Raw genomic sequence first — 11,089 nt, 5'->3', positions numbered from 1 at the left:
ACTCGAGCATACTTTTTTTGCAGTGGAAGGTTGGTCATGAGAGTACATTTTCATACTGCTCTGAATGGTTACATAGTTGACAGACACTGTTCTGGTGAAATATCTAGCAGCTACACCGGAATGCTTTTATTAGGATGCAGATTGTACAAAAAGGCACTTGCCTTGGAAATTTGCTTACTAAAGAAGTATACACCACAGCAGCTTACAAGGAAAGTTGTATTAGGCAAAGTTGCACCCAAAATGTAGGGCAAATGTCTACAGATATATGCATTAGGGAGAGAAATGTGTGAGAAACAGTACTGGCTTTCCTGCAGATTCCTCCCCCTGCCATTGCAATTATTTGATTAGCTGAAGAAAGTGGATTTCCACATCATGATGTCCTAGTTGATTGTCTACAGGCATCATAAGTAGATGTTTAATTACAAGCAAAAGAATAGGTATTCTTTTAGGAGACAAATGAGTTATTCTTGACTTTGAAATAAGAGTCTTCTAAAAAAAAAATAGGCCCATTTGCAGAACACAAATGAGCCAGCCATCACATCTCTCAGTCAGTTGACCTATCTTCATGAACTCTACACAGGATGGCTGGACCTTTGTGTTTGCTGGCCTTTTTTACCTTTTTACCAGCCAGCAGTCCATCACCAGTCTGATGCTTCCCATCTGTCTTCCCCTTTTGCCTGTTGTAATGACCACTTCCCTGGATAAATTTGGAGAGACCCTACCTGACCCTTCACTTGTTCTGGCCCATATTTGTGAGGCCTCTCTAGGATGTCATCTCATTTTCCAGAGTTGAGGGCTCGTTAACCATGCCTGCCTTAGATACCCTCCCTATGGTTCCTTTCAGCTGGGCGAGTTACTTTAGCCTAACAGAAAATTAAGTGTTTGGGGCTCATATGTCTATCTCTTTCCATTCTACTCATCCATTCAGGGGAGTCAGAAGGGTGGATCAAAAAAGTCAAGATGGAGGCCAGAATCACATGATTGAAGCCCCAGGACTTCAATTGCATGGTAATGGCTGCCCTCTTGATGTTTTTTGACCCATCCTGCAGTCAGTCTCTCTCTGTCTCTCCCCCAAGTTTTTTATTTTTGTTTCCCTCCTTTTCCCTTATTTATTTTTAGTTATGTTTTATTTTCTCTTTCCTTCGCGTTTCTCTAATTAAAAAGAAATAAAGGGAGAAAGAAATTCTACTCACGTAAAGTCATGCCAAGAGTTATATTCATACACTAATTCTCTTTGCCAAGACAGAGAACTGGTTCAACTGGTTGTGGAGAATCCCCCTGTTTTGTGTATGATCCTGAGCATACCATTCCATTGGGTTTAAGCTCCTCACGGTTTGGCACTGCAGAAACCAATCCAAAGTTAGCAAACATTTTCATGGCCATCGTCCCATTTTAAATATCAAGGTCTTTTGCACCCTGGCTTCCAGAATTCCCAGCCAGGACAGGATTTGTAGTCCCAAGTGTCTAAAGGTAGAGCTGTGCCCTCTGCTTATCCCATCAACAATACAGGCTACCCACCACTTCTTCAGTGCAGGAAGAAGTAGATGATACCTCCTTCTACCTGCTCCCAATCGATCGCAAATGTCCCCTGACGCATGTTCTGAAGCTCTGCTTCAAAATGGATGTTTTCTCTCTGGACCCATCTTAAGCCCTTCTGAGAGGATGATCAGCAGTGCTCACTTCCCTCTATGACAGCCCCAGCTCTGATTGGCAACAATGGCTTCCCTTCAATGGCTGGTTACTGCCCAAGGCAGCCATTTTATCCTGGGTTGCCAGACTGCCATGTTCTTCACTTATTGAGAGCTGCTATTTTTATTATCTTACAGTTGACCCAGCAATGGCTTGCTCAGCTAGTGAACTTTCCTCACTCACTCCCCACCCCCCCACCCCCACCCCCACCCCCAGAGGCTTATGCTCCATTCACCCTTTACATCTCCGTTGGTGTCCTCTTGCTTTCTGCTTGGGCTGGGTGAAGCATGCTCCCCTTCCTTCCTCACTCCCTGCCCACAGTACTGCAGTTTTCCTTCCCGGCCTTACGCAAAGATACCTTGAGTTGAATTACTTACAAGAAACAGGCATTATATTGCAACCATCTGACTGGCAACAGTTAAATTTCCCCTCCAGGTATTTTCCACGTACAGAAGTGACAATGAAATAGCCGGAGGGACATTCCTCAGCTTTTGCACAAGTCTTAAAAGTGAAACTAAGTGAAGGACTGGCTGTGGAACAGAAATGAAATGTTGGGATTTATAAAAAATAAAATAATTTAAAAGAAATTTTAAAAAGCAATCTGCTCATTTAAATATTCCATTTGAGTTCCCTTGTATTCATGGATGTTGGCTGGTTGAGTAGATCGTCTATTTTTTCCTTAATATGAGAAAGAACTCAGACTGGCAAATTAATGCTCAAAGTTAGCCCATACGTTCTTCAACTTGGTTTCCTCCATTTATCACAGATAAGAAGGAACAGTGAATTTTGATTGGGGAACTCCCGGAAGACCGTTCTCTACAATTAGAAGGAACATTCAATTCCTTCCTTTCTCTTACTACTTCCCCCCCAGTATTTTCCATGTATGGAAGTGCAAAAGAAAATAATATTTTCTCTACATAACATTCCTAGTAAACACACTCCCTTGAAAATGGTGGAGTATGTTGACATTAATTGAAGCTAATGATGTAATTCACCTTCAAGAACTCTGAATTATGCCTCAATACCTGAGATACTAATTGGGATAATGTCGACTGTCAGCTAAACTGAAAACACGTTTCACTCACTATAAGTAGTACGAAAAGTCCCGGAGAGGCAAACTGTTTGATCTGTTCCACACTCGACTATCTCCATGTCCTCATTTCTACATTCTCCTCTGGAAGCAAAACACGTTTCGCATTTTAGGGATGATACTGCAGAAGGGAGAAGCACAATGATTATACATGCGCAAAGCCAACCAAATCATGCAATAATTAATTAAAATCCTTTTTTTTTTTTAGAAGTTCAAGATAATGGGTTAATATCAGGTTTTTTTTGCTCGGTATGTAACCTATCTTTCTGCCAAAAGTTTGAAGTTTTGATGGTTGGAGGGAAGAGGAAGAGACTGAAAACATGGATATCAGAAATTAGCTCAGCTTTTGAATAGGAAAGGTGACTCTTCATAAGGAGCTATTCAATCCTTTAGATGAGATCCTCTCCCAGACACTGCTTTTTATTATTGATTGAGATCAGTCTTCTGAACAAGCTGAATAGATGCCTGTCACTATCCTTGAAGAACCAATATAGAGTATCGTGGAACTATGAACAAAACCAGGGTCTCCTATTTATAATGGTTTGTTTATGACAGCCAGTTTGGTGTTGTGCTTAAAGGCATTGAATTAGGAGCTGGGAGACTGCGAGTTCTAGTCTTGCTTCAGGCGCAAAAGTCAGCTGGGTGCCAGTCGCTTCTTCTTAGCCCTAGGAAGAAGGTCTGGCAAGTCATCTCCAAAAATACGGCCAAGAAAATGGCATGACCTGTTCCTGCAGCCCCCAGGAGTCAAGACTGACTCAAAAGACCATAACCACCACAATGGGATGTTTAGAACCTCAGTCTTAGCCTCCTGCCCATCCATCCGCTCTTTGGTTGGTGATGAACTTCCCAATTCATTTACTGACAGTCCGTAGTAAAAAGCTGATACAAGCATAGAGCTAAATTGTGTCTGAAAGGGAAAGCAAGCCAATTGCTGAGATTTCTGTAATCTCATTCCTTTCTGATAAATCTCATTCAAATTGAACGTGGAAAAAACATGTTAGAAAACATGAGAGCTTGACGCTCTCAAGAGAACCTCCTGTGGTTTCTCCTCACCTCAGTGTGTATTTCCTGAGAATTATGATCCTTGAAATCCTCCCTAATGGGATGGCTTGGGCTGGGAGAGTCTGACTGAAAGGTAAGTATATTTTGGAAGACTCTCTCTGACACTGGCCTTGGTTATCTCACAAAGCACCGACCAGCACATTTCTGTTCCCTCCATCTGTGATGGTATAATTGGACATCTGCTACACATCACATGATGTGAGAATATATGCACCTATTGAGAGGTATAAATCTTCAGGCAGCTTAGAGGCAGCAATGTATTTGTATAGCCGGGTTCTTAATGCTGTGACCCTGGACCACGGACAGTTAAATAAGCCTGACTGTTGTCTTTCTAGGAAGGAAGAATAGAAGGGTATAACAAGAGATCACAGTGTAAACACTGCTGTTTATGGCACATGATAATTATCAGGGAGGATACTGCAAGCGTGAAATATGGCAAGGAGGTCAGCGCAATAGCTTCTCAGAGCCATCCAGGGGAAGGGTGGCAATGTAATCGTATTACTGTAGTCCTTTTTATCTTTCTGCTTCACATGTAATTGATCAAACAGGCACAGCATGGGGAGTTTTGCTGGGGGGTCTCTCCTGGAGTCTGCTGGCAGGGAGCCTGGTGATCCCCGTAAGTGTATTCTAATACAGCGGACTCTCAGTTAAGTGGAACTCAAGCGACTGGCACACAAATGGAACCGGGGAAGAAAACCGGCACTCTCAAGCAACCAGAAAAAAACCAGCACTCTCAAGCAACTGGCAAAAAAATCTGTATCTCTCTGCTGCCATCTAGTGGGTATTAGGGTTTAACAGTAACTCTCAAGCAACTAGAAACTACATTTATTTGGCATCTGCCAATCCCATGGGTGTCCTAACAGCCAGGAACCACGCTGAGACAAGGAATAGGTCTCCAGTGTTTATTACTGCTACACTAGACAGAAAATCCTAACAAACTGAAGAAGCGTGGGAAAAACCCAGACAGGTAAACCCCAAAAGTCAAGGTGGGTCTGATCTGTGTCTCTTTGAATGGCTGCTCAACCCCTCAGTACTACGCATGCATTTTCCCCCCTGGATAGGGGCCCCCTCCTGCTCACCATCGGTGCTCATGACAATGGGTGCCGGTTAACTGAGAGTCTCCTGTAAATATACTTTCTTCCATCTATCTCCAAATGCTTTGGTTTCTAATGTAAGTGAGCCGTTTTCTCACAACTCATCCCAGAATTAAAAAAAAGAGAGAGAAACCAAAGATTTTTGCAGGTAGTTCTAGCAGTGGAGTATCTGCCTGTCCAGCCATGTGTCCTTACCCAGGGAAGAAGCCTCCCTCTACTGCCTCTCTAAGATCTCAGTGTTGAATAGCAATACTCACCACCTGTCAATAAGGCTGAAGAGATGAGAGAGAAGACCAAGAGGCCAGCAGCCATTGTGTTCGCAGAGCGATTCGACTGCCTTTCCTGAAGCCATCTATCGAATGCGCTGAGCTTTATAGTTGTTGCAGTGTGGGATGGTTTCGAACAATTCCCTCAAGTGGGTGGAATGGGAGACATGAGTGATCATCAGATCCCACACAGCGTTGGGTAATATCAATTTGTGCAATGAAAGTAGGAAAAGGGACAACGTCAGTGAAGAACCAGCAAGTTGGCTGAGGCTTGTTGGGAGTAGTCAGTAACCCAGAGGGTTGTCTAAATTAGGTACGGACTGGAGTCCATCATAACTGGGGGACTGGTAGAGGACGTCTGTCCCTCCTCTTTTTATTCTTTTTATTTTGGAGGGGGAGAATAACAGGAGGTTTGATATACGCCAGCATGTCCAAAGTGGGCATCCATGGTAACGGTTAAGGACATTCTCATGTTTTTATTCATTGAGAAACAACACAGTACTATCACTACTACTACTAACAACAACACGACTTTTACTGCGTTGCTTCTTTGAGCATGGTTGCTGTTGCGGTTATTCTCTACCTCTTCTGGTGGGGGTGGGCATCTACGGCAAGCTGAGAATTCATCAACGTGATGAAATGTATATCATGATCTCATGAAGCAGCTGTGCCACTTATGTACTTGCCTGTGAAATCACAATGCACGTACAAAGTCTGCACTGCAACACTGCCATGAACTTTTCATCATTCTGATGAAATTTTGGCTTGATGACTTGATGTCTAGAGGCTGTTAGGATCTTAATGAGAAGAAACAAGCTGGGCTGAAATCCCTGAAAGATGGAGGTGTTCGTTCTTCAGAAACCATCCAGCATTTTGTCTGCTTCAGGGATAACTCTGGATAGGGAGGCACGTCTAATGAAGGAGCAGGTCTGTGATTTGTGGTTCTCCTCAGTACTGGTGGCTTGGCTAGATGGGCATTCGCTCAGCTTCAGCCGGCGTACCAGTTGCAGCCCTTCCTGGAGCATCATGCCCTTGCAATTGTTATCCATGCCCTTCTCAGCCCTCATACCGATGGTAGCAATGCACTGTACGTGGGGCTCCCTTCAAAGGCTACTCAGAAGCTGCAGTTGGTACAAACTGGGGCTGTTTGCCGTTGAGAACTGCCAATACCACAGAACACTGTTTCTGTAATGGTATGTGAGAATGACCTTGGGAAACTGGGCGAAGAGACGCTGCTAAGGTTCAGGAGGGGCCCTCCCTAATTTCTCAGGGTGTAAAGGAGATGTGGGGGGGGAATATTGTACTTTCAGACTTGCAAGGTTCTGTTAATGTAGCCTTACAATAAAGTAGAACTAGCTCATCTGGTCGTGTTTCCTGTCTGGTCTACTTGGGAAGACTGACAATATTTCAACCTTGGCAACTTGTAGATGTGTGGACTTCAACTCTCAGCATGGCTGGCTGGGGAATTCTGGGAGTTGAAGTCCACACATCTTCAAGTAGCCAAGGTTGAGAAACACTGCCATAGAACCCTGCTTTTGGGAGCGCAGCAATGGCTACCACTAGGCTTCCAAATACAGCTCAGAGTGCCTGTCATAATCTATAAAGCCCTTCAAGATTTGACCCCTAGACATCTGAAGGGCTGCCTCCTCCAGGCAGAACCAACCCATCCAGGTCATTCAGCCAGGGTGGGGATGTTGAGAGTGCCCCCCAAATGAGATCAGAGGGAGTTAGAACACGCTGTTTCTCACCATATGGACTCATTTTGCAGAGAACCTGAACTCCAGAAGAGCAAATGGCACCCTGCTTGACTAGACGCCGGAGGGCTCTGCCAACAGAACTCTTTTGCCTAGCTTTTAATGGACAAGAAAGAAGGAAGTTGCTGTGGGATGTTGGATTTTGTTAGGGGTGGAGATTTTTGTATGTTGAATTTGTATGGCTTCTTGCAGTGGTTTAATGGGGATTTTTGTGAGTCACTAGTAGTATGAATACTAAAGATGCAAACTGTAGCACCTAGCAATAAAAAACTTGCCCATTCTTATATGAGGAACTCTTCATCTTCAGGTCTTCAGGATTCAATGAGTCTGACTCTCCAGTATGCTCTCAAAGAATCACAACTTCAAGGTGTTTTTTTTTTAATTGTTCTCATACATCAAATCTGAAATCTTTAGAGCAATGCCATAAGAAAGTCCTGAAGTATAGTCATTAACTCAATCTGGGTTGGTAAAAGAATGATGGATGGAGCTGAGAAATAGGAGCACTTTGGGTGAATAAAGATTTGAACCTGGGCTGTCTTGGCTCATATTCTCAGCTCACCCTTGTGGCTACCAGCCTTTTGATGCTATGTTTTGCAAAGAAAGCATATCTGGGAAAAGAGATGCACTGATTTCTCCTCTGAATCAAATAAAGATTATGGGTGTGAAATGGCTGGTCCTGGAAGGTAAGCACAGGCTGTCTAGCTTTTTCATCCCTCTTGCCCATTGAGGTTTTCTAGTTCACTCAGAACAGGGATGTTCCACTTTTTATCAGGATGAAGGCTACATGAAGCTCAGCGTGATAAGAAGGCATGCTCCAAGTCATAGGCAGAGCCAGGGCACAAGTGGGCAGAGAAAGGACAAAAATAAACTTGGTTTAAATTAATTTGAATTAATTGACAGAGAATAAATGTAGGACGTTACATCAACCCGTCCCACCTGGTCCGGCAGAGAGGGCATGCTACGGACCCTGTCCCTGCGGGATTGCTGATTGGCAGGGTTCAGGAAGAGGGCCTTCTCTGCCGTAGCACCCGCCCTTTGGAACAAGCTACCCCCGGGGGTAAGACAGGCCCCCAGTCTCCTGGCCTTTCGGAAGGGAGTAAAAACATGGTTGTGCCACCTGGCCTGGTATGGGAGGGGAGACAGTTATTCATGGGGGTGGTTGGCCCCGTGAGGGTGCCAAGGTTAAGATCTTCCCATCTGGAATTTTATATTTTATATTTTATATTGTGTATTGTGTATTTGTATTTTTAGGTATTTATATTGACCTGTTTTAGGGATTTGCTATTTTTACTATTTGTAAGCCGCCCAGAGTCGTCGTACGCGAGACGGGCGGCAAAGAAATTTAATAAACAAATAAACAAATTCATGTAGTAAATAAACACTGTAGTAAATAATAAAGGTAGTTAATAAATGAACAAATGCAGTAAGTAAGTAAGTAAATAAATAAATGTAGTAAATTCAGTAGCATTATTACAAATGCTTTTCATGCATTGAAAAGCTTTTCCCTGTTGGTTATTTTACAACCTGCAGTTTGATGGCAACCTTTAGAGAGGCTTTGAGAACTTCATATAAGGCCTTCAGGGAGTACATGTGGTGGTGGGACCTTTGGTCTGGACTCCTGATGCAAAGTATCAGATGTGGAAGGAAACAAGGCACTTGTACAGGTACTGTACGTTGAAAGATTTGGGGACAGAGATGTCAGCCCTACTGCATAGACCAGACAGAGAACACGATCAGATGAGCTAATTTTACTTTACTGTAAAGCTACATTAACAGAATCTTGTAGGTCTAAATTCTCTCCCCCCACCCAGAGCCCAAGAGACTAGGGAGGGTCCCTTCTGAGCCTCTTGCCCGCCCCCTATCCAGCTGCGGGCTGTGCAGTCTTTTATCCGATGGTTCCCTTGGCGGGGTGTCTTGGCCCCGTCTCCCAAGGTCTTTCCCACATACCATTACAAGAGGAGATCTGAACAGATATCCTGGCTTGACAAGCTACTATATGGATATGTCTTCCCATGCCTAGCAATATACATGGAGCTCTCCTTATTTTGGTCACTGCTCAGCCTGCTTTTATTGAGTAATGAATCTTTGGACAAAAAAGGCTCAAGATTAGCATAGAATGTACTTATAGAAATTCTGGAGAACTTCTGGGAAATCTCTCTAAGAATTGTTATCATGGGAACCGATTCTTTTCCTTCTTGGAAGCAGCACCACACATTGTGATCCAAGAATATTTCACCTTAAATGTTTAAAGCTTGTGGTTAGAATGATATATTTTCAGACTCTGGTTTTACTACTCTACCTGTCATGAGTACTGATGGCGAGCAGGAGGGGGCCTCTATCCAGGGGGGAAAACGCTTGCGTAGTACTGAGGAATTAAGCAGCCATTCAAAGAGACACAGATCAGACCCGCCTTAACCTTTGGGGGTTTTCTGTCTGGGTTTTTCCCACGCTTCTTCAGTTTGTTAGGATTTTCTGTCTTATGTAGCAGTAATAAACACTAGAGACCTGCTCCTCGTCTCAGCGTGGTTCCTGGCTGTTCGGACACTACCTTTATTCTTCTTGGAAACTAGTAGCAACCAGCTGCAGTGAGCACCTGTTCTAGCTTTAATCGCAAGCAAATGGATTGAGGCTAGAGGTTATTAATCTTCTCAGAATTAGTAGGTGAAGTAGGATTGGGGAAGAGGTGGCTGAGAAAGACTCATGAAGAAACCTTTGATAGTCCTGAAAGATTGATAGTCCTAGCATAAAAAACCAAACCAAACCACCACCTGTCAGGATGGTGCCTCTGCAGAGATCAACAGATATTCCTTCTGATTCCTCCTGCTTCCCTCATATGCCCTATGATCATCAGCCAGATGGAGAGAGAGAGAGAGAGATATGCATGCCATAGTGCTGTAGGACTATTGATAGCTGAAAGATTGATGGAAGGAAGTGTTGGAGGTCCCAGCAAATCAGCATGCCTCATTAGCATGTGGATGAGTTTGTTCTAGGATGCAGTTCTCTATGTGCTTCTGGAGGAGGCTGTTTGTTGTCCCTCCCACATTCCTTATTCCTACCTTCTTCTACCCTCTGAGAAGGAAGCATGCTGCTGCTGCTGCTTCTTCCATCTGGGGGCCATGCATGGGCCTGGAGTCAGAAGGTTCCCCCTTTCTGCATGCAGCCTTTAGCAGCTATGAGGGCTAAGGATTAATTCAGTTTAGGGAAAGAAAGCAGAACAAGAATAATTTTTCCTGGATGGATGTAACTGGACCAAATAAATAAGACTTTCTTTTTGCTTACTTTTGAACCTACTTTGTCCAAGTGTGTAATTCTTTATGCTTGGGTGGGCTAAGTGTGTAAGATCAATAAGCTATATTTCTCTAATATATGCTCATTAATGCTATTTTAGATAATATTCTTTTCTGTGCATATCTTTTTCGCTGTATTAAGCTCTGCTCCATTCAGTGGTCCTAGCTGTCCACTAATAGTGGAAGGAAGGAAGGAAGGAAGGAAGGAAGGAAGGAAGGAAGGAAGGAAGGAAGGAAGGGCTGTTGTGTGCAAGCATCTAGTCTCTCTTGCACCTAAGCCTAAATGGACATAGCAGTTAGTAACCAGTTTCCAGATGAGAGGAAATGTGCCCACAAGGACTCAAGCAGCCAACAGGAGCACACCAAATCCCTGCCTCTGATCACATCACTGCCAGCCTCATCACTGAGGCATTGCAGATTCTTCTGACAGCAGAATTTGTGTTGAGGGAAGAAGGAAAATGACATTCTAACAGCAGAACAACCGAAGTCAGGTTGCGCCTTTAAAGAGACTGCATTCCTGGAGTGTTTTTACTGTAAAGTAGTACTCTAAAAAGGTTGTTAAGGTGTGGCAAATTGTTGCATGTCATTTGACCATTAAAAATCAGAATAGAAAGTTTATGAATAAAATAAAATGCAATAGTTTTTCTGCATGGCAAAAAGGAACTCATATTGTCATCCCATTGTACCCTTTCTTCTTTCCTGTGTGATGATTGCCTATTCTAAAATTACTCTCAGACTCACAAGCAGAAGTACAGAGATATCTGATTTATTAAAGAATAGTATGCAGGCACAAAGAAAGCTGAGAATGATGAAAGTGCACCAAAATCAAACTAAAAACCCTCGGTGC

General features: G+C 43.5%; 1 long non-coding RNA gene across 1 annotated transcript; it reads right to left on the bottom strand.

Moving 5' to 3' along the window:
- Positions 1-9,169: 9,169 nt before the first annotated feature.
- LOC134503116 (uncharacterized) lies at positions 9,170-9,890 on the bottom strand. Its single transcript, XR_010068502.1, has 2 exons — positions 9,504-9,890; positions 9,170-9,254 (listed from the first exon to the last, which is right to left on the bottom strand). It is a non-coding gene; the product is annotated as an uncharacterized LOC134503116 (long non-coding RNA).
- Positions 9,891-11,089: the final 1,199 nt, after the last annotated feature.

The sequence above is a fragment of the Candoia aspera genome, chromosome 10 (genome assembly GCF_035149785.1).
Source record: "Candoia aspera isolate rCanAsp1 chromosome 10, rCanAsp1.hap2, whole genome shotgun sequence".
Taxonomy (NCBI): Eukaryota; Metazoa; Chordata; class Lepidosauria; order Squamata; family Boidae; genus Candoia; species Candoia aspera.
The sequence above is the reverse complement of the archived record's forward strand: the minus strand, read 5'-3'. Positions and strand labels throughout refer to the sequence as shown.